Below are 21975 nucleotides of genomic sequence, written 5' to 3'. Positions count from 1 at the left end.
TTAAGAAAATGTGATAAGAAATAACCATTGGGAGGGGCACCTGGGTGGCTCAGATGGTTTAAGTGTCTGCCTTAGGCTCTGGTACTGATTTCCAGGTCCTGGGATGGAACCCTGCATTGGGTTCCTGGCTCAGCAGGAACCCTCTCTCTCTCTCTCTGCTCGTGCTCTCTCTCTTTCTGTCTCAAACGAACAAATAAAAATCTTAAAAAAAAAAAGAAAAAGAAAGAAAGAAAGAAAGAAAGAAAGAAAGAAAGAAAGAAAGAAAGAAAAAGAAAGGAAGAAAGAAAGAAAACCATTGGGGTCTGTGGTTGAGCAAGAGGGTTTGCTGACAATAGCTTAGCCTAGCCTGCCTCAAGTGTGCTCAGAATGTTAGCTAGGGTGCAAAGGGAGCTTCCTTGTCTGGCCCCATTTCTGCCTATAGAAGTCTCCCCTTTTGTACAGCTCCTCAGAGCCCCCTTCTACTTGCCAGACGGGATGCTACCTAACTCATGAATCAGTGAATAAGGCCAATTAGGTCTTCAAATTTATTCCGCTGAAATTTTTTTTTAAACACATTTAGTGGCAGTGACAGGATCCAAGCAAACTTCTGATAGCATTTGGGGATGAGAAACAGGTGTGGTACCCCGTGAAGCTGGTGCGTTCTCTGGCTGGCTGGTTCTGAGGGCCGTGGGTAAGTTCTAAGTCTGAACTCTGCTCTTTTTGCATGAAAACTTGACCTAACAGACCGCACAGATCCTTACTTGGTGGGAAATCTCCGTCCTTGGTTTTGTCCCCGATTCCATGCTGGGAACCGCTTGGTGACAGCTGCAATTCCCCGTTTAGAATCAGTCTGCAGTCCCCATTCTCTGGGTCTGCTGGTTCAGTCCTTTCCCCAGTCCCCAGACTCCACACTGGGAACTGTTGATGGTTACCAGCTGGCGTCAGACTGGGTCCAACTTAAAATGAACTGGGTCCAATAAGTAAAAGCTCTTGGTAATGGGAATCTTGGAAGCCAAAAGAGCCACAGATGGAGGGCATGGGTTGAGAATTTAAAAGCTGTTAGGGGGCGCCTGACTGGCTCAGGGGGTGGAACATGCGACTCTTGATCTCGGGATTGTGAGTTCAAGCCCCATGTGGGGTGTAGAGATTACTTAAAATCTTAAAATAAAATAAAATACTCCGGGTTAAGTTGGTCATAGAATGGGTTAGATGGACACTAATCACCCACAAACCCCAAAGAGATTTCCATGTACATGGGGTAAAACAGCATATGATCCCCAGCCCTGCAGCACATCACTCTTAGGTATTAATCTGGCTCCAAGAGACCGAAAAAGACTTAATTAAAAGAAATAGAATCTCTTATTTATTTGGTTGTTTGTTTGTTTATTTATTTATTTGAAGGGTTTTATTTAAATTCCAGTTAGTTAACAAAATAGGATCTTTTAAGTCTAAAGAATTAAGCAAGCCATCTTCCAGCATACCTGCTTATTTTTTGTCTAACAACTATAGTCCTGGAAGCTGTAGATGTCTACAAAAATGGCAAAATCTTACAAAAAAAAAAAGCTAGAATTACATGGCCATTATAGGGAACGTTCCAATCAAAAAAGATCATTTATTTAAGACATGCACTTGAAGCAAGGGTTCCTAAATCAAACACAATGGCATACCTATTTTTGTTGGTATGCAGAAGTTTCTAAAAGGCTTCAAGAGTCCAAAACAGCTTCATTAAATCATTACAAAAGGCCGATGAGGTATGCCTGGGTGGCTTAGTCGGTTAAGTGTCTGCCTTCAGCTCAGGTCATGATCTCAGGGTCCTGGAATCAAGCCCCACCTCGTCTCTGAGCTCATTGGGGTTTCTGCCTGAGATCCTCTCCCTCTGCCCCCCCCACCACCACTTGCGCACGTGCTCGCTCTTAAATAAATAAAAATAAATAAATAAATAAAATGAAACTGCCCAAAGTTGCAGAAGATCCTCTTCAGCATCTGTTACTTCTTAGTCAAAGGCTGAACTTAGGGCCAAGAATTTTCTAAGCCGAGGGGCGCCTGGGTGGCTCAGTCGTTAAGCGTCTGCCTTCGGCTCAGGGCGTGATCCTGGCGTTCTGGGATCAAGCCCCACATCAGGCTCCTCTGCTGGGAGCCTGCTTCTTTCTCTCCCACTCCCCCTGCTTGTGTTCCCTCTGTCGCTGGCTATCTCTCTCTCTGTCAAATAAATAAATAAAATCTTAAAAAAAAAAAAAAGAATTTTCTAAGCTGAGGGAGGACCCCCACAAGTCTTTTGAAGAATTTTGTCATTATTGGGGCCTATGACCCTGGGCTGCCAGGTACTTATCACTTAGGTACTTGTTGGTAGGACCCGGTGAAGGCCAAAAATGGATACCCCAAGGATGGTATTCAATATCCTCAGTCTTCAGTATGTTCTCATAGAGAGAAAAACTAGCAAAATAGCAACTAATCTTTGACAAGCCATTCCTCGAGTCTTCCCTGTTTGCACTGATTGGTCTAGTATTCAAATATGCAAACAGGGGCATCGGGCGGGTTCAGTCCCTGGAGCATCTTGATCTTGGGGTTGTAGGTTCGAGTCCCACTTTGGATGTAGAGATTACTTAAAAAATATAAAATCTTGGGGCGCCTGGGTGGCTCAGTTGTTGGGCGTCTGCCTTCGGCTCAGGGCGTGATCCCGGTGGTCTGGGATCGAGCCCCACATCAGGCTCCTCTGCTGGGAGCCTGCTTCTTCCTCTCCCACTCCCCCTGCTTGTGTTCCCTCTCTCGCTGGCTGCCTCTCTCTGTCAAATAAATAAATAAACTCTTTTAAAAATCTTGTTATATACATATATAATCTTAAAAGAACAGCAAATAAGTGAACGAAAGGAAAAAGGAATCTGTGGCCGGCTTCAGAGCTGGTTTGGAAGCTCTTTCTAAGGTCACCCAACCTGTTCTCGCTGCCCCATTTGTAAGTGGATTATCTCCTGAGATTAGCGGATCGCTAAAAAGGCAGAATACATGATGGGAGGGCACCTGTCTGACTGAACTCGTGACCATAACTGAGCTCTTGAAAGAACTTTGGACCAAGACTGTAAACCAAGGCCCAGCAAGCTATTCACCTTACGGCGACGACAGCTCCAAGGCCAGGCATGCAACATAACACCTTATCCCCCCTCGTGGCACCCTCCTAGGGCTCCACCATCAAAACACAGGCCCAAAGATTGATGTCTCGGTTGTAAGCAACTGGGACACTGGAAGAGATTGTCCTCAAAGGCCCTTTACAAATTCCGTGACATCAACTCAAATGCCCCTGCATTTACCCTTGGAGGACTGTCCCCACAAGCCCCTCCCAAAGCTGATGGGATTCTGAAGGATTTTGTATAAACTGCCACATTACTCCCTTAAACAGCTAAGGGGAAACCAAAATTAAATTAATGGGATTGTGCGGTACAGTCCGAAATATGTACTGCTTGTCTCGCTGAAACCTGACAAGGTATCTGAAAGGACTCAATAACACTATGATCAGAAATTTGGCCAAATTAGGGGCGCCTGGGTGGCTCAGTCATTAAGCGTCTGCCTTCGGCTCGGGGCATGATCCCGGAGCCCTCGGATCGAGCCCCACATCGGGCTCCTCCACTGGGAGCCTGCTTCTTCCTCTCCCACTCCCCCTGCCTGTGTTCCCTCTCTCACTGGCTGTCTCTCTGTCAAATAAATAAATAAAACCTTTAAAAAAAATTTTTGGCCAAATTAGAAGCCAATATTCAAAGACTGATAGGATTTTTTTAAGACCTTCTCCCCTAAGCTAAACGTACCCAGAGGGAAGAAAAACCTTCCAACAGTTGATAATCATTTAGGTGGCAACCCTGTTCTTTATGAATTAAGGATAGCTGTCCTTCCTTTACAAATCTAGTCTTTACAGGCTAGTTGCTGGATGGCTCCAGATGTTTCCAGAATTGTTATTCAGAGTCCAGATTTATCTCAAAAGGTTTTGCATTTTTCCCCCTGTGCCTTTGAGATGTAAATGTTCTACCAGAGTAGATGGTCTTCCTGATCTGCAGACTACAGGGAGATAATTCTTATCGGAAGAAAAAAAGGAGGAAAGGTCACTTGGAACTTGATTTGTCAAGGACAAATATAAATCCTCAATGTCTTCCCCACAAATGTTAATAGAAAAAGTCCTAGTCACCTGAGCAGGTAACCTTAATTTCTTCCATTTGTCAGAGAAACAACGTTGATCTGACTCATTTAAACTGTGAGTTTTATATTTTGTACCTAATTCATGGCAGTAATTTTTTTTTAACTCTGCCCAGCTCAACGTTTGTTTTTTTTTTTTAAGGAAACTCTTTTTTTTTTTTAAAGATTTTATTTATTTATTCGACAGAGATAGAGACAGCCAGCGAGAGAGGGAACACAAGCAGGGGGAGTGGGAGAGGAAGAAGCAGGCTCACAGCAGAGGAGCCCGATGTGGGGCTCGATCCCATAATGCTGGGATCACGCCCTGAGCTGAAGGCAGACGCTTAACCGCTGTGCCACCCAGGCGCCCCTTTTTTTAAGGAAACTCTACCCCCAACCTGGGACTTGAAAAAAAATGACCCCAAGATCAAGAGTCACATGCTCTATGAACTGAGCCAGCCAGGCACCCCCATGACAGTACTTGTTAAAGATTTTATGTGTGTGTATGTATGTATGTATGTATGTATGTATTTGAGAGAGAACAGGAGCGGGGCTGAGGGGGAGCAGAGGAAGAGGGAAAAGCTGACTCCATGCCAAGCGCGGACCCTGATGCGGGGCTCAATCCCATGATCCTGAGATCATGACCTGAGCTGGAATCAAGAGTCGGAGCCACCCCAGCCCCCCATGGCAATAATTTTAAAATGGAAGTTGTAGGGTCTCTGTTTGTATCTTTCTGTGTATTTGTGTGTGTGTGTGTGTGTAACATGTGGTATTTTCCACCTCTGGGTGATACTGCCAAAATCAATTTGTAAAAGAACTCTATTAAATTAGCTTAAAGAAAATTAAATTCTGGGGTTCCAGGCTGGCACAGTCGGAGGGGCGTGTGGTTCTTGATCTCGGGGTCGTGAGTTCCAGCCCCACGTTGTGTGTAGAGATCACTTAAACAAATAAAACTTATAAAAAAAAAGAGAGAGAGAGAGAGAGAGAGAGAGGCACCTGGGTGGCTCAGTCGGTTAAGCGTCTGCCTTCGGCTCAGGTCATGATCCCGAGGTCCTGGGATTGAGTCCCGCATCAGGCTCCCTGCTCAGCAGGGAGTCTGCTTCTCCCTCTGCCTGCCCCTCCCCCTGCTTGTGCTCTCTCCCTCTCTGACAAATAAATAAATAAAATCCTTAAAAAATATTTATTTGTTGGGGGGGAGTGGCAGAGGGAGAGAAACTTAAGCAGACTCTGCACTGAGCACATGGCCGCTGTGGGGCTCTGTCTCATGACCCTGAGATCCCAACCTGAGCGGAAACCAAGACTCCAGCACTCAACTGACTGCGACACCCAGGCGCCCCCCGCTTTGGGCCCCCCTGGGCCAGGCTCCCAACACCCTGCCGTCCGCAGCCAGTTTTCCAGGTTCTTCAATCAGCCCACCGCACACCTGAGTCTGTGTCCAAGTCTAGTTAGTTCGAATCTCTTCTGAAGCTCAGTTTTCTCAGTTTTCTCATCTGTTAAATGGGGATCATAAACCCTGACCCACTTTCCTCACAGTGTGGTTGGGAATAAGGACCCACCAATAACCAAGATGTAAAACCATCTGCCGAGAGGAAGGGTCCCCTTCATTCTGTGGGAGGAGGACGAGGAAGAAAGCTGAAGTTGGGAGGTGTGCCTCGGTTTCTTCAGATGTAAAATACCATAAATAACACCTTCTCTTTGGGATTGTTGAAAGACCAAAAAGAAAATGCGGGGATAAGGGAAGGGGAGTGGGGGGGATGGGGAAACTGGGTGACGGACTTTAAGGAGGGCACATGATGGACTTGAGTAAGGGACAGGTGGGGCTAGATAGGGAGAGAGAGAGGGGCTCTGTGATCAGGCTCCCGCTCACAGAAATCCCAAAACGTGGAGGTGTGGGGAAACCAGAGATAAGGGAACGAACCCGACCACCCTGCCCTGGGTGTGTGGGGTGGGTGTCTTTTTTTTTGATAATCATCTGTGACCAACAAAGACTAACCAGACCCTAAAAAGGAAGTAAGCCATTGAAGGTGTTATCACTAGTCCTTGCTCAACTGTGATATCATAGCGACGTGGAAAGGATTTAAGTGCTCTGCTTAGCTTTCTGTAAAAGACCGACCCTAAAGGCCTCCTTGGCAGCCCTGTTGGGACCCTTCTCACTCTTGAGAGGTTTTCTGTATCTTCACTTAGTAAACTTGGATCCCCTTACTCCCTTTGACCTCGAGATTCATTCTTCGACTCCCTGAGACGAGAACCTAGCTCTCCTGCTTCAGAACGAGCGCTGGGTATTATATAAGACTGATGAGTCACTGACCGCTACCTCTGAAACAAATAATTCACTATATGTTAATTGAATTTAAATGTTAAAAAAATGAGGAAAAATGTGGAGATTAGCTGGCACACAGTAGGTGCTAAATAGTGGCAAGCAAGTTTTGAAGCCCCGTTCTTGGTTGAGTAGAACTAGTTTTATGGCTATAGTCTAGCTGGACACACACACAGCTTGCTCTCCAGCACTCAAGCCCTTATGTGTTAGCCCCAGGATCCTGAACGCATTCGGGGTGGGAGGTTGCGGGCGGGCACTCTGCTGGCCCATGCATTGCCTCCACCATCAGTAAGTCCGGGGAGTCCTACGTGCAGGGTTCTCAGGCTTGCAGTAACACCCACCTGGGTGAGAGGAACACAGTGTAGCAGCTCCAGGCTTCTCTGTTCACGTCTCTCGGGGAACGTGAAAGTGCATCTAGTTAATAACCCTCACTTTCTCCTATGCTCTTCTATCAACTCATCCCCAGTTCTCGGAGGCTCCCCAGTCACTAACGATCTACAAAGAAGACCCAAACATTTAGCTCATGCGTTATGGGCACCCTCCTTTTCTCGGTCTCCCCGCCAGAAGATTCTAGAAACTGCTTTGCAGACTCTCCTCAGGGACTTAGAAGGTAAGGGTGAGAGAAGGATGGTGAGGCATTGGGTCGCGTATGTTGGTGGTGAGCGTTGAGATCCTGAAAACCGTGTTTGCTGCTTCTCTCCGTCTCTCTCCCTCAGCCACCAAGTCCCGTCGCAGAACACTTCTCCCGCTGCTATTCCACACGTGCCTTCCAGGAGAGTCTTGTTCAAAAGCCCGTGGTTCTGCATTTCCCACATGCTCACGGGACCCCCGCGCCGCTGTTCTGGGCACCACACTTTGAGCCGCAAGACTGTGGCAAACTGTCCCACCTCGGGTCATTTTCAAAACGGGGTCTGTGGGACCCTAACTTAGGCAGCTGTTGCTAGAAAAAGCAACCTCCTTTCCCCACTGCTGAGGCCAGCCCTAGAAGTAAAAGCTCTCGTTTGTACCTGGGAAAAGGAGAAGGGGAGAAAAGGACTGCGGGGGAGACGGGTGGGTCAGAGAGAAGGGCGAGGAAGTCCGAGGAAACAAAACGGTCGGTCTCTCCAACCAGGCCTCCTCTCCAACCCGGTCTCTTCAACTGGTTATGAAAGCTGAGGTGATGGAAAGAACCTGATGGAGCCGTGCAAGAGGACCGTGTAGACGTTGAGATGGAGGCAGGGCTGCCGCAGGACCAGGCGAAACAGATACGGTGGGGCGTGGACTTGAGGACGCTGGCAGGGACCCGGCAGCCCTGTGGAGCCCGAGGACGGAACAACTTGGGAGCACCGCACGGGCACACGTCCTCTGGTTGTGCACAGGCTTCCCCCACAGCTCTCTGAGGAGCGGATGGGGTTGAATGGCAGCAGGAGAGGAATGGAAGAGCATGGCAGACGCCCCTTGGGGACCACAGGGACACGGTCATGTTCACTGGTGTGACCCCAGGGCCCATGCGGTGACAGGTGCAGAGCAGGTGTGACACCAAAGAACCAGCTGAATCAAAAATTTTATTTTAGAATTTTATGTAAGGACTTATTTATTGGGGCGCCTGGGTGGCTCAGTCGGTAAGCGTCTGCCCTGGGCTCAGGTCGTGATCCCAGAGTCCTGGCATCGAGCCCCCCATCGGGCTCCCTCCTCAGTGGAGAGCCTGCTTCTCCTTCTCGTTCTGCTGCTCCCCCTGCTTGTGCTCACTCTCTCGCTGTCTCTCTCTTTCAAATAAATAATAGATGCAATCTTTTAAAAAAATAAATCAAGATTCATTTATTTATTTATTTATTTATTTATTTATTTATTTATGTGAGAGACAGAGCGCAGAAGTGCGAGGGTCAGAGGGAGAAGGAGAGAGAATCTCGAACAGATTCCGAGCTGAGCACGGATCCCAGGACCCTGAGATCATGACCTGAGCCGAAACCAAGAGTGGGACACTTAACTGACTGTGCCACCGAGGAGCCCCTGAATCAAAATTTTTAAAAACAGGTTATCAGAAGATGTTTCACGGCAAAAATCCAGGGGCGCCCGGCTGGCTCAGTCAGTAGAGCGTGCGACTCTTGATCTCAGAGCGGGAGGACACAGAGATTACTCACACCTAAGATCCTCGAAAAGGAAAGAAAAAAGAAAAACCCAGAAACCGATCTAAATATATAGGAGGACTTTTTACTATGATGAAGGTGACATCCGAAACCGATGATTAGATGGGCCATTCCACACCTGATGCTGGGACAACTGGCTAGGCATCCAGAAAAAAATGAAGTCAGACTTACACCGGAACTCATGCGCTAGGACAAATACGAAATGCGCTGGAGATGGAAATGCAGAAAGATCAACGATTCAAAGGACGGTGGGCAAAGACTCTGCACACTCAGTTCACAGAAAAGAATGGGGATCTTAAGCACGTGCAAAGATGAACCACCTTGCTCAGAGAGATACCGCTGGATAGCCTGCAGGAGTCTGATAACAAGACGTTGGGCAAGGCTGTGGGCAACGGGCACCGGCTGAGAAAGCTGGCTGCGCTCCTCGAGTCTCTGTCCCCGGCTTATCGTTCCCAGCTGCCTTGAAGTGACAGCCCGTGGGTCCCTGGTGAGACTGCAGAACACGTGGACACGGGCCTGACCGTCACGACTTGGTGTGGCCCTGACTTTGCCAGCACTCTGGTCCGTGCCCATCGATGCGAGCTGGGAAAGGGAGACCCGCGTTACCCAAACTCACAAGAAGCTGGTGCGTGAACTGGAACGGGAAGTCGTTTTTTATGATATCTTCTTTATTCCTCTTTAAGTAGGCTCCACACCCCACACGGGGCTGGAACTCAGACCCTGACCTCGAGAGTCCCTGGCTCCACTGACTGAGCCAACGAGGCGCCCCCCGGCTCGGGAAGTCGTCAATGTGCAACGGGAAATACTCCGTGGCCACGACAGAACGTGCAGACCTGCCATCCACAGCACCTCATTCTAAAGATCGAAATGCCCGCAAAGCTCACTTAGGGAGCACACGATGGCCTCGTGAGCGTGGAAGCGAGGCCCTAATTACCACAGGCCACAAGAGGTTTGCTCATCTCCTTCTGTACGTACGGATCGCATGATATAACATTTATTCCTTCGCTGAATCAACTAAATACACTAAGCGTCCAGTACGTGCCAGGCGCTGCTCAAAGCGCTGGAGATATAAACGTGGACAAAACAGACCGAGATCCCCGCTCTAGAACTTACACGCTATTGAGCTGAAAGGCGATAAACACATGTTTAAAAACGTGGAGTGGTACGGAATAAAGAAAGCCGGTAGGGGAGAACGGGGCGGGGGGGGGGGGGGCTGGGTGGAGGAGGGGAGATGAAGCCCAGGATTCTGTGGCGGCTGTTCATATTCTCAGTTCCTCAGATTTTATTTATTTATGTGACAGAGAGACAGCCAGCGAGAGACGGAGGGAACACAGTCAGGGGGAGTGGGAGAGGAAGAAGCAGGCTCATAGTGGAGGAGCCCGATGTGGGGCTCGATCCCGCAACGCCGGGATCACGCCCTGAGCCGAAGGCAGACGCTTCACGACTGCGCCTCCCAGGCGCCCCATATTCTCACTTTCTAGACGAGGTGACGACAGAGAAGTGACATGCCTGAGCTATGGCCCCGGTGTCTGCCAAACAGGTCTCGTGCTTCCCAGTAATGATGTCCAGTAATTTCTTGTCCCCTCGTCTCCCAGTTCAGAGGTCTCCGATGGAAGGGGGAGGCTGAATCGAGGCGGCGAAGGGACAGCTTAGGTCACACGAGGTCAACCGGGCTGAGAGGCCAGGTATTCCGGGCCGATGCTCTCAGGTGCCACACCGGGCGGCGGCTTCCGGCCCGTCTGCGAGGAGAAGCCCCGTGTGTCCGGCTCGGCAACACTTAGTCTCCCCGTGGGCTGGACACACGAGAATCGCCTCTCCTTTCCTGGTGCCCGCTCTAGGCCCCGTGCCCTCGGCTTCCTAGGCCCAGCCGGCCTCTTCCACCACGTCGACGGTGTGGCCCTGGGCGAGCGGCTTCACCTCTCTGCCTCAACTGCTCCATCCGTAGCTACGCTGTGCAAGTCTGACGTGAAGAGAGCGCGCAGCACGGGGGGGGGGGGGGGGGTGGGACCCAAACCAGAAACGTCTCCGTGTTGTTGTGTGCCCGGCTCCATCGCGTCCGTGCCCCAGCCGCGACCGACCTCTTCCCTGGTGCCTCGTGGGACCCAGGACCCATATTCTAGACGACTGACACCTGGGTCACCTCATTAGCTACGCCTGGGTTCCCTAAATCCCGTTAAGGAAGGTATGAAGGTCACCACTTCTCCACTGGGGAAACTGAGTCTCGGGAGGTGAAGGGGTTTGCCCAAGGGCCGGGCTGATGGGCCCAATCTCGGGTCCCAACTTGTCTCTGGAGCCCTCTCCAGGGGAGCCCAGCCGGGCGCTTCCCGGTTGGTTCCCGGCGGCCTGGACCCAGCAAGCCTGCAGGGTCCTGCAGGGTCCTGCGAGATGACCCGCCGAGTTTCCTGGAACCTTGGACCGCTCCGCCCCAGCCCCCTTGCACAGCCGCTCTCCCTCCCCAGTGCGCTCGCTCATCCTCCCCTCACGCCAGCAAAAGCTTGAAACCCAGCAACCGCTCGGCCTCCGCCCAGGTGCCTCTCCAGCGCGGCCTGTCCTCCCTGCGCGGAAGGGGCGGGGCATTCAAATTAGAAATGGCATTCCGGGGCGAGCGACAGAGCAACGACGGAGGCACCGGTTCTCTTTTAAAATGTAGAGAATTAAAAACTGTGCGCCAGAGCCTAGTGACCCGTGACGGCCACGGCACTGTCCGAGAAGCGAGGGAAGCGAGGCGCGGAACGAGCGCGACCTGGCTCACCGTGAGTGCGACATGGCTGGCGGCGCGGCGGTGGCGGCGAGGGCGGGGCGCAGGGCATCGCTTCTCGGCCTTTTGGCTAAGATCAAGTGTAGTATCTGTTCTTATCAGTTTAATATCTGATACGTCCTCTATCCGAGGACAATATATTAAATGGATTTTTGGAGCTAGGAGATGGAATAGGAGCTTGCTCCGTCCACTCCACGCATCGACCTGGTATTGCAGTACTTCCAGGAACGGTGCACCCCCTGGGGGGTAACACTCGTGGTTGCCAAAGATAGAGGTTTTGCTTTTTTAAGTACTTGTTTCTTTTTCTGCGGCACGGGTCTTGTCGGTCCTACTTTAGGGGCGTGTGGACGACTGTAATTTGCCAAGGTTTATTTGCAGTGACCACTTTTTCCTGTAAGCGGTAGTGAGGCGTACTGATTGGCTTTCCCCTTCTTACCACACTTTTCTTTTTGCTTCTGTGTCTGCGATGTTGAGTTCGTGGGGCGGCATACTGTCTCTCCGCGGAGCCACAGCGTGAATGGTTTTTAGGCTTCATGGGCCCCAAAAGGTGTCCGTTCTTGTTCTTCTTTCTTTGACAACTCTTTAAGAAGTGTAAAAATCCATTGCTGGCTCTCAGCATACAGGAACAGACCTGGGCAAATCTGCTGGCTGGCTGTAGTTTGCAGACCCCTGGTATAAAAAATACCTACTTTGTGTCCAGGGACAAGGGCTCCCTTCGGGTTTCTTGACAGTCCTCTGCCTGAACTGGAGAAGGGCCTTACTGACAGTTGCGTGTGGCTTTGGGACCAAAGTAGAAACGGAGAGTTCCTGCTCGCTTGTGAGTCTCCTGGTTTTTTCCAGTCACCTTAAAGACGTTTGCTGAGCACCCACAATGTACTCTTGACGAAATGCCTTTCCGTTCGCAGAGATTTCCAGTGATTCTTCCTTAAACGCGTGGTTCCTGCAGTTTCTCTCAACCTGAAACCATCGATCGGGTCTTTTTTACACTCCTATAAATTCCAGGGCAGATGAGGATTAAAATCTCCAGGACGGGGGCGCCTGGGTGGCACAGCGGTTAACCGTCTGCCTTTGGCTCAGGGCGTGATCCCGGCCTTATGGGATCGAGCCCCACATCAGGCTCTTCTGCTCTGAGCCTGCTTCTTCCTCTCCCACTCCCCCTGCTTGTGTTCCCTCTCTCGCTGGCTGTCTCTATCTCTGTCGAATAAATAAATAAAATCTTTAAAAAAATAAAATAAATAAAATCTCCAGGACGACTCACGATTCCGGAAAATGAATCGAGCCAAGGACGATACCCTTCCACCCAGTACGCATCCTTCTTCAAAACCTCAGCCCCCGTGCGGAAGAATCTGTCACTGTCTCTACAAGAGACTTCTTTTTCTCCCCTAGGCTGAAACTTACACTCAAATCCAAAACATCCGCCACAGAACCTCTTGGCGTTGTCCTGGCTTGTTGCCCTGTGTCGTTATATGCCCTTTTATCGGTCCCTTCAGGTGCCAACAGAAATGGCCAGATGTCACCTCTTCATGCCTCATCCCCACGAGACTCTGAACATCACCTTTCCCACTCATTTCTCTTCCTTCTCCCCAACACCTAGCAGGTTTGAGCAAGTCTGGGATCGGATGGTTGGCACATTAAATTAGGTTCCTGGGGTGACGGAGAGTGGGGGGAGCCTACAAGTGTTACAAGACTAGGGTTCCCCCACAGTTGAAGAAGTATCTATTGAATGACTGCTAGGTGCCAAGACCGAACGACAGGTGTGCCTCCTACCCCGAGAAACCTTATGGTCTCCATAACGTAGAGAAAACGGAGCAACAAATCGTCGTGGGTCCAGGATCGTTTCCAGAACTGAAATCTCTACATACCCTGCAAAGGATTTCTTGTCATGGGTTGCGCACAGTCCTTGGCCAGCAGAACGTCCCCTCGACTGGCGCAAGGCATCCGTTTCTGTTGATCCTGAGATATCCTAGGAACTCATACCAACGGCTGAACACGCAACAGAAAATGGACAAAGGATAGACAGGCCCCGGGGGGGGGGGGGGGAGGCAAAAGAAAAACACAGGTATACTCTGACATCTGGCCCCTGGGGAACATTTCCCCCCCTTGCCAGTCCCCTCGAGCCCCCAAAGGGCCTGGGCCACCTGCTTCATGCCACGGACCCTAAGATCGATCCATTCCCTCTGTTGCATCACACCGATGGGGCAGGATGAGCTTGGGGGGGGGGGCAGCGCAGCAGAGGCCATCAAGAGACTCACACACCCCTTCCCCCCACCCCCCACCCCCAGTCAGAGAGGGAAGTAAACCCTACAGTGAAGCAGCACAATGTTTAGGGGATCCTGTTGTCGGGGCCAGGCAGGGACATCCCCTCCAAAGCCCAGAAAATGGCTTCCTCTTTATACCCGAGACTACTGAGAGAGAAGGAAGCCCAGGGCCCAGCGGGCCTCCTCGAGTCCTGGAAGCAACACCTTCCACACGTAGACACCCTGCTTGGGCTCACGCACCAGGTGACGGGGAAGACCCTCTGGAGCAGAAAAGGGCTCTGAAGCCCTGCGAGGGGGGCAGGGGAGTGGGGGCAGCCCCGCCGCTGTTTGGGCCCCAGGACCCGGCAGACCCCATGGTGCTGAGGGCAGTGGGCGGGTCCCTGAAGGAAAGAGATGCTCTGTGGAGTTAGGGCAAGCCGGGACGGTGGCGGCTCGCACCGGAGGGCCCTCCCTGCGGGTTCCGGAGCCAGGCCGCTGGGCCACCGACGGCAGGGACGTCGTCGCCTTCTGAAAAGCGGCTCCTGGGGAGACAGCTGTTTACCGGGGGACTGTCGGAGGCCAGGGCCCCGGAGTGGACTGTCCGTCAGACCTGCGGGTCCTGACGTCAGGCGGCCCAGCAGCAGCGGGCCACCCTGAGATAAACGTGGGGTATCAGGATCGAGCCTGAGCAGGAATAAGAGACCCCCAATGACCCCGCCGGCCTTTTGTTGGCCACCCCGGACCGGGCACGCTGGGCATGTGGACAGTGGGGCCACAGGGGTGGCCGTGGAGGCCCCACGCCGGCCAGCATTCCTTCGGGGGCCCTTGGTGGGGGGTACTGGGGCCAGGCCATTTCTACCGTGGGGATGCAGGGCTCCTCTGGCCGGCCCGTCTTTGTTTCCGAAAACTTTGACCGGCCCAGCCTCTGTCAGATGCCTCGGGGCTTGAGGCTCTCCCAGCCCACACCTGTCTCCTCCCTCTGTCTTTCAAAACATCAACCCCCCCACCCCACCCCCACCCACGAACTTCTTGTGCTCCTCGCTCCGTCGGGCAACTTCCTCCCAGAGGACCCGCCTGCCACCTAGGACTCAGACTCAAGTGGTCAACTTTACAAAACATTGGTCAATTTGAATACGTAACGCTCATGTCTGTCGGAAGGAAGGAAGGAAGGAAGGAAGGAAGGAAGGAAGGAAGGAAGGAAGGAAGGAAGGAAGGGAGGAGAAAAAGACAAACGAAACTGGGAACTACCTGCCGGTCCATCACAGGCGGGGTTCATCTCCAAATGATATAAGAGATCCCAGAACGGGATCAGAAAGAAAAAGAAGAGAGAAACACCGACTGGATAAAACACGGGCAAAGGTCACGCAGGTCAGGGGGAAAGATAACAAATGTGGTTTTTCACATACGGAGATGCAAAGATGAACAAAGATGTACAGAGAGAGAAATGCATATGAAAACGGTCCCGAGATGTCGGGAGTTATAACCTGCGAGTTTGGCAAAAATCCAAGAGTCGGGTGAGCTGCTGGGTTCGCCAGGCTGCAGAAACAGACGCCGCCGGAGACCCCTCAGGGTGCTCCTCGAGTCCCCGCCCCGGATCCACGGTTCAGGGCGAAGGTACCAGGGACCAGGAGGGTGCGACAGCTTGGTGGAGGCACGTGGCTCTTGGGCGAGGGTGGCTCCAGCCTCAGGTCCTCGGGCACCGCTGTCCGTGGGTGTGGATTTGTGCGGGCTCTGGGGCATGACGGGGCGGGGGTTCTGACGCAAGTTACCCTGGAGTCCGTGAGCTCAGGAGAGGCCAAGACCCGCGCCAGGAGGGGAAGAGGGTATCTTCAGCGGGAGAGGCTCCTTTGCAAGGAGTGGAAGCGTCAGAGGGTCCAAATACGTGGGAACCCGTAAAGTGACTACTGCAGACCCCAGGATCAAGTAGAGAGGTCTTGTGTGGGAGAGGCCTGAAGAGCCGTCAGGATAACATGTGCCGGGGGCTGGGTAAGCTGGGTTGATGGCTCACCTGGTTTGATCCTCACTGCTTCAAGGGATGTTTAGGTGCTGGGCCCCGGTCCAAGTGTCCGGGCCAGAGAAGCAGAAAAAGGAGTCCAGGTGGGATCTTCCCAGAGGCAGGGAGCTGGGGTGGGGGGTCCTGGGGGGAGGCGGGGTCCTGGGACAAAGCACATAGGCGACCTATCTTACCGGGGCTGGTGCCAGCTACAGGAGAAACTCAAAACCAGGTTGGGGGCCGAGAGGGGCACCTCTCGGTGGGGGAGGGAGGGTGCACGAAACAGGCCCCACGTTTAGGTGTTATTAGGACCCGGCCTTCAGCGAGGAGATGAGGGCTGGGGAGAAGTGACTGGCCAGATTGCTGTTTCTCCCCCAGGGAGGGCCGACTCCCGCCCGGCATTTGCACACAGGGCCTGGGAGGCTACCCCGTCAGGAAGGTAAGTTCCTTAGGGTCCAGCTGGACCCCGCGCTTCCGGGAGAACGAGTGAAAGAGAGATGGTCGCCAACTCCACGGGAGCGAGGGAAACCCCAGGCCGGGAGAGAGTCACAGAGCCGAGAGCCGAGAGCTAGGGCAGGGCCCGACCCAGGTGCGTCGGAGCAGCAGCCCTCCTCCCCTCCAAGGTCCACGTCCGGTTCTCCGGGCTCCCTCCGGCCGACTCCACCGGCTGCCGGGGCCTGCGCTCGAGACGCAGGCGAGGTCTTGGGACAGGGTGAGGGCGGCAGGTCACCCGACACGTTCCTCCACCTCTCTGGTCTCGGTGATCACAGCTGAGAAGTGAGGGTGAGAACAGTTCCAACTCGCTCCGGGGGTCGTGAGGATCCAGACGTGGATAGCAAGGCCTGCGGGGCAGGTGCGTCCGGCGCGCGGCGGCGGTGCGATGGGGGTTCTTTCCCCGCAGGGTTGACGCCACTGAGTCGTCAGTTGTGCTTAAGGGGCGACCGTGCCGGTCCCACGGCTAAGTGCAGGCTCTGCGGAGAACCAACGGAGCAAAGAAACAAGACGGGGGCGGGGGAGAGGTTGGCGGGGTGGGGGTGTCTCAGTCGCGGGAGGCTGGAGAGGAGGTGGGTGGGGCGCAGGCCGGCTCCCAGTCACAGGCACCTGCCCCGGCCGCAGTTCGGGGCCCCGGGGGGACGCGCCCCTCCCGGAGGCACAGCGTTGACCCCGCGGCTTTCTCGGGAGCACGCAGCTCCCCGTCACAAACCCCCCCCCCCCGCCTTCGGCCGGGAGGGGGTAAGCGTTCCGAGGTCGGAGTTCCGGGACCCGGCGGGCGGAGGCCAGGGGTGGCGCGGGACCGTGGTGGTACGCCCCCCGGGGAGGGGCATGCAAATAGCCGGTCATCCTCCAGGGAGGGACGCAAGGGAGCGGCTGGGGATGTGAAAATTCACCAGGAACGCGGGGGATCACTGCACCCGCTAGCGCGTGTGGAGCGTACCACCACGGGGTAGTGAGCCAGGAATGTCGCCGGGGCGGGAGGGGGGGAGAGGGGCGGGAGTGTGGGTATGTGACCCCGCTCACCGTGAGTGCAATATGGCTGGCGGCGTGGCGGTGGCGGCGAGGGCGGGGCGCAGGGTATCGCTTCTCGGCCTTTTGGCTAAGATCAAGTGTAGTATCTGTTCTTATCAGTTTAATATCTGATACGTCCTCTATCCGAGGACAATGTATTAAATGGATTTTTGGAGCTAGGAGATGGAATAGGAGCTTGCTCCGTCCACTCCACGCATCGACCTGGTATTGCAGTACTTCCAGGAACGGTGCATCCCCTCGGGGATCATACTTACGGTGTAAAAGACAGGTTCAGTCCCAGGCGTTTTTCTTCGTCAGTGTGTGTCAGAATAGGCTGTGGTTTGGCTTGTAAGGCTTTCTGCAGGGCTGGGGCGCTCTCCGTCGGTTTTCCCCGGAGTCTTCTGGCGCGCGAGTGTTTCCGGTAGTCCTGATACGCGGTGGCGCGGCAGGAGGCTGCAGAGCCTGGCTCTAGCAGTCTTTGGCGTGGGGGGCTAGAGCCTGACCTACCTCTTTCGTGGCCTGTATTTGGTTGATGTGTGCGCCAGCGGCCATCAGGATTGGGTTTCCCCGTGTACTTGCTGGCTTTTCTCGAAGGGTTTTTCCTGCTTTCTCGTCGCCGTTTTCCCGCACTTTTCGGTAGAAACACCCAACGCCCGTGCGCACGTGACTGGACCTCCAACTCAGCGGACGTCAATGGAGCGCTCTGCCGGCGCCCTTAACCGTCCGGAACAAAGGACTGGCAGCTGGGGTCGTGGTTACAGAGGTCTTCCCCGGTAGGGAAGGACAATTCGTTCTTCCACATCTCTGTATGGCAGCGTTTACCCACCCTGGTGGCACCCCAGAATCTCCTGGGGTTTCGTTTAAATCCGACTCGTGGCCCAGCACCGCCGTACAGCGGTCGAATTCGCGTCTCTGGGGCGGGGGCCCGAGGCTGGTGTTACCTCCCATCCCGCCGGCCGGAAGCGTTCCTTAGGGCGTCTGGGAAGATGCCGCGGGCCAGCTGCTTCTGAACCCTGAATTCCCCGTGACCACGGAAGTGCTGGACGCGCTCCTGCAAATCCAGGCACAAGTGGCTTCACGGTAGCCCCGGGACCGGCTTCGTGTGCAGCACAGCGTGGGCACTCAGTAAACAGTGTACCGATCAGGAAATAACGGATGCCCTGGTCCTGGCACAGCCAGGAGACCACCCATTCTAGTGGGGAGGCCTTGGGACCCATATCCTGGAATCTGTTGAGGGCCAGCGAGGGACGGAGCTGCCCGCCCTGCGGTGCTGGGTGCTGCCGCTCTGCGGAACCAGGTGGACCCCTTCCCCGAAACCATCCTCCAGATTTGTTTTAGATGTGGAGACTGGTGACGCCGCCTCCCCCACGAGGCTATGAAAAGTTTTACAGCTTCCATAATGAGGCTTTCCAGGGAGAGCAAGGTGGCTCCCAGGCAGATTCAAAAAGGGTTTTGAGAGCAAGGGGAGGGAGGGTCGGTGTGTTTATGAGGGTGAGTGGAGGTCCCGGGGTAAGGACACCTTACAGATGACACGGGACCTTCTGTGATCCTGCCTTCCATGGTGGGCAGTCAACAGACGTCCATTGGATCAGAGTCTGATGTAATAAGGAGGGTTCCAGCAAAGGGGGGGGGGGTGGTGGTGTCGTGGGTTGCTGTGAGAAGCTGAACCTGCTAGTGGAGTTTGGGATATGAATGAGTCTGTGAGGGAAGGGACATGGGGGTGAGGGGACAATTAGGGCAGGAAAGAGCCCACCAGAAGCAAGCGTCCCCTGGGGCAGTTCCGAGGCCCAGATCCTACCTTTGAGGTGGCTGGGCAGGTCAGCCTGATGCAAATCGGCCCCCCACTCTTGCCTCAGATTGCAGTGTCCCGGTTTCCCCCCTCACGTGGACGTGCCCGAAAATTCTGACTTGCATTGAAATTCTGACTTTGAGCCCCCCCTACAGTGTCAGGCAGGCCTTCCTGATTCAGCTGGCTTTCATCCCACCTTCTCGTTTGTTGACTATGCATCGCATGCTCCCAGTAGGGACACAGAGCCAAATGGGAGAGGCCTTGGGCCTCAAGAGGCTCACGGCCAGGTGGAAGCCACAACCATGTGTTCATCTCTCTCAGTCCCCCGTGCATCAGAACCTGGTGTTCTGGCCATCTGGGCAGGTGTCTTACCCGGGTCCTGGGCCGGATGCTCCCTGCTTGGGGGCGGGGAGGAGAGAGGAACGGTGTCTGGCTTCTCCCTAGTTCCAGGACCAAGCACTGCCCTGGTGGGTTGAGTCGCAAGCGACACGTGACTATGTGTTCAGCTGGAACCGGTGGTGATGGCAGGAGGCCCAGAGTCCAGGGCGGTGGGTCCGGGTCCCCAGCTCCGACGCTGGCAGTCATGTCTTGCTGGGCAGATCCACTTCCCCAGGGTAAGAAAAGCCAAGAGCTTTGTGACTGGGCGCCCTGCTCTGTCCGAGGGTCCGTCCGCTCTGTAGTGCGTGCCGCTTTCCGAAGGGGCATCCGTTCTCTTGAGAAGGATTCTCCATACAAGTCACCCTGCACCCCCCACCCCCGACCATGAAAGCCTAGGGGGCAGGAATCAGATCACAGTCGCCTCTCAGGGTAGGGCTCTGTCTGATGGGTGCCCAACCATCATCTGCATGGACACGATGGGTCAATCCCGTGGACTCAAAGAATCAAAGGTGGTTAGGTCACTGTTCTGTTGTTTTGTTTTGTCTTTCTTTGATTTTTGGTTTTTAAGTTCGTTCTTGGCCCAATGTAGGGCTTGAACTCATGACGCTGAGATCAAGAGGCGCACGCTCTACTGACAGCCAGCCAAGCACCCCTGTTCTCCCCCCCTTTTAAAGAGTTTATTTATTTGAGAGAGAGAGAGCGTGCGCGCGCCGGGAGAGGGGCAGAGGGAGAGGATCTCAAGCAGATCCTGTGCTGAGCACAGAGCCCGAGGCGGGGCTCTATCCCAGGACCCCGAGATCGTGGCCTGAGTCAAAATCAAGAGCCCCACGCTTAACCGACTGAGCCGCCCAGGCGCCCCCTGCTCTGCTACTACTCAAAGAAAATTCCGGGGGCGGGGGGAGGCGGGCACCTGGCTGGCTCGGTCAGTAGAGCACCCGAGAGATTACTTGAAAATGAATTGTTGGGGCGCCTGGGTGGCACAGCGGTTAAGCGTCTGCCTTCGGCTCAGGGCATGATCCCGGCGTTGTGAGATCGAGCCCCACATCAGGCTCCTCCGCTATGAGCCTGCTTCTTCCTCTCCCACTCCCCCTGCTTGTGTTCCCTCTCTCGCTGGCTGTCTCTATCTCTGTTGAATAGATAAATAAAATCTTTAAAAAAAAAATGAATTGTTGGGGGCTCCTGGGTGGCTCAGCCGGTTAAGCGGCTGCCTTCGGCTCAGGTCATGATCCCAGGGTAGTGGGATCGAGCCCTGCATCGGGTTCTCTGCTCAGTGGAGAGCCTGCTTCTCCCTCTCCCTCTCTGCCTGCCGCTCCCCCTGTTTGTGCTTGCTCTCTCTCTCTCTCTCTCTCTCAAATAATAAACTCTTGAAAAAGAAAAAGAAAAATCCAGGAATGTTACAAAAATGTACGTGTGGTGCCGTTTAGGGTCAAAGGTGGCATCTCAAGGTTGTGAAGGAAAAATTTACATTGAGCTGCAGAGTAGACACCGAATGGTTAAAGACTGGAGCCGTTGAGAAAGAAGACGACAAAGACCTAGGGGGAGATTTAGGATATTATTTTATAACCTGAAGGAACCTCTCATCCTTTCTAACTTTGACTCAACATCCAAAAACTGTTTAAAAAAACAAAACAAAACTGATGAATAGCATGATATGAAAAATGACTTTTTACAAGTTTATTTACGTATTTAGTAATCTCTGTGCCCAGCGTCGGGCTCCAGCCCAGGACCCCGAGATCAGAGGTCCCCCACCCTTCCGACAGAGCCAACCCGGTGCCCCAAAGAAATAACTTTCAGTGGAACCTTAAGCACCTGGAATCACCACCCTGAGCAAGGCCGAGAAAGACAGCTATCCAACAGAAGAAAATATTCAAGGCTTAGATGACAGAGGGGCAGCCCCCTTGATAACGTAAATTACAGATACAGGCCCAACCAATTCACCCAGCCAGAAAAGGGCCGAAGTCGCTGAACCGAGAGTTCAGAGCGAGAACAGGAACGTGGCTCTCACATGCCGGAGAAGGCACTCGGCCCGGTTCTAGAAGTACACACCAAAACAGCGCTGAGGTACCATGTTCGCCACCTGTAAGAAATGGCCCTCACCTTGCGCCCCCCTCCCTCCCCGCGCCAAGCAGTCCCAACTCTGTTGCCACGCGGAGTTCTCGGCGACCCTGGGGAAGGGGGTGCTGCGTGAGGACGTCCGCTGCGCTCTTCCAGTCGCTGTCGCCGATCCCCCGAAATTCAAGGCACCCTCGCGGCGAGGGTGGCCAGGACGACGACGACGACGACGACGACGACGACTACTACGCCGCCGCCGCCGCCGCAGCACGTACGGTGAGGGCACAGGGGCGCAGGGGCACAGGGGCACAGGGGCGCAGGACCGGCCTCCGCAGGGCGCAGTTTGCAGGCACTTGGGTCCGTGCGTGTGGATCAGAGCAAACTCCGCGGGAGCGAATCACGTCGAGGAAACGGGAATGCCAAGCTATTGCTTCGCGGCGCGAATTCTTCCACTTCACCAACGTCATGGGGGGGGGTGCACAAAATCCCGTTGTCAGGACGGAACCGGCCGGGGGCTCCGGATTCTTTTTTTTTTTTTTTTTTTAAGATTTTATTTATTTATTTATTTATTTATTTATTTATTTATTTATTTATTTATTTATTTGACAGAGAGAGAGAGAGACAGAGACAGCCAGCGAGAGAGGGAACACAAGCAGGGGGAGTGGGAGAGGAAGAAGCGGGCTCC

At 53.7% G+C, this 21975-nt stretch overlaps 2 non-coding genes across 2 annotated transcripts; both read left to right on the top strand.

Annotated features, from left to right (window-relative positions):
* Positions 1-11385: 11385 nt before the first annotated feature.
* Positions 11386-11576, top strand: LOC123802892 (U2 spliceosomal RNA). The gene has a single exon (XR_006782685.2). It is a non-coding gene; the product is annotated as a U2 spliceosomal RNA (small nuclear RNA).
* A 5563-nt stretch (positions 11577-17139) lies between these two features.
* LOC123802893 (U2 spliceosomal RNA) lies at positions 17140-17330 on the top strand. The gene has a single exon (XR_006782814.2). It is a non-coding gene; the product is annotated as a U2 spliceosomal RNA (small nuclear RNA).
* Positions 17331-21975: the final 4645 nt, after the last annotated feature.

This window comes from Ursus americanus, chromosome 23 (genome assembly GCF_024610735.1).
Source record: "Ursus americanus isolate L20-20 chromosome 23, mUrsAme1.1.p, whole genome shotgun sequence".
Taxonomy (NCBI): domain Eukaryota; kingdom Metazoa; phylum Chordata; class Mammalia; order Carnivora; family Ursidae; genus Ursus; species Ursus americanus.
The sequence above is the reverse complement of the archived record's forward strand: the minus strand, read 5'-3'. Positions and strand labels throughout refer to the sequence as shown.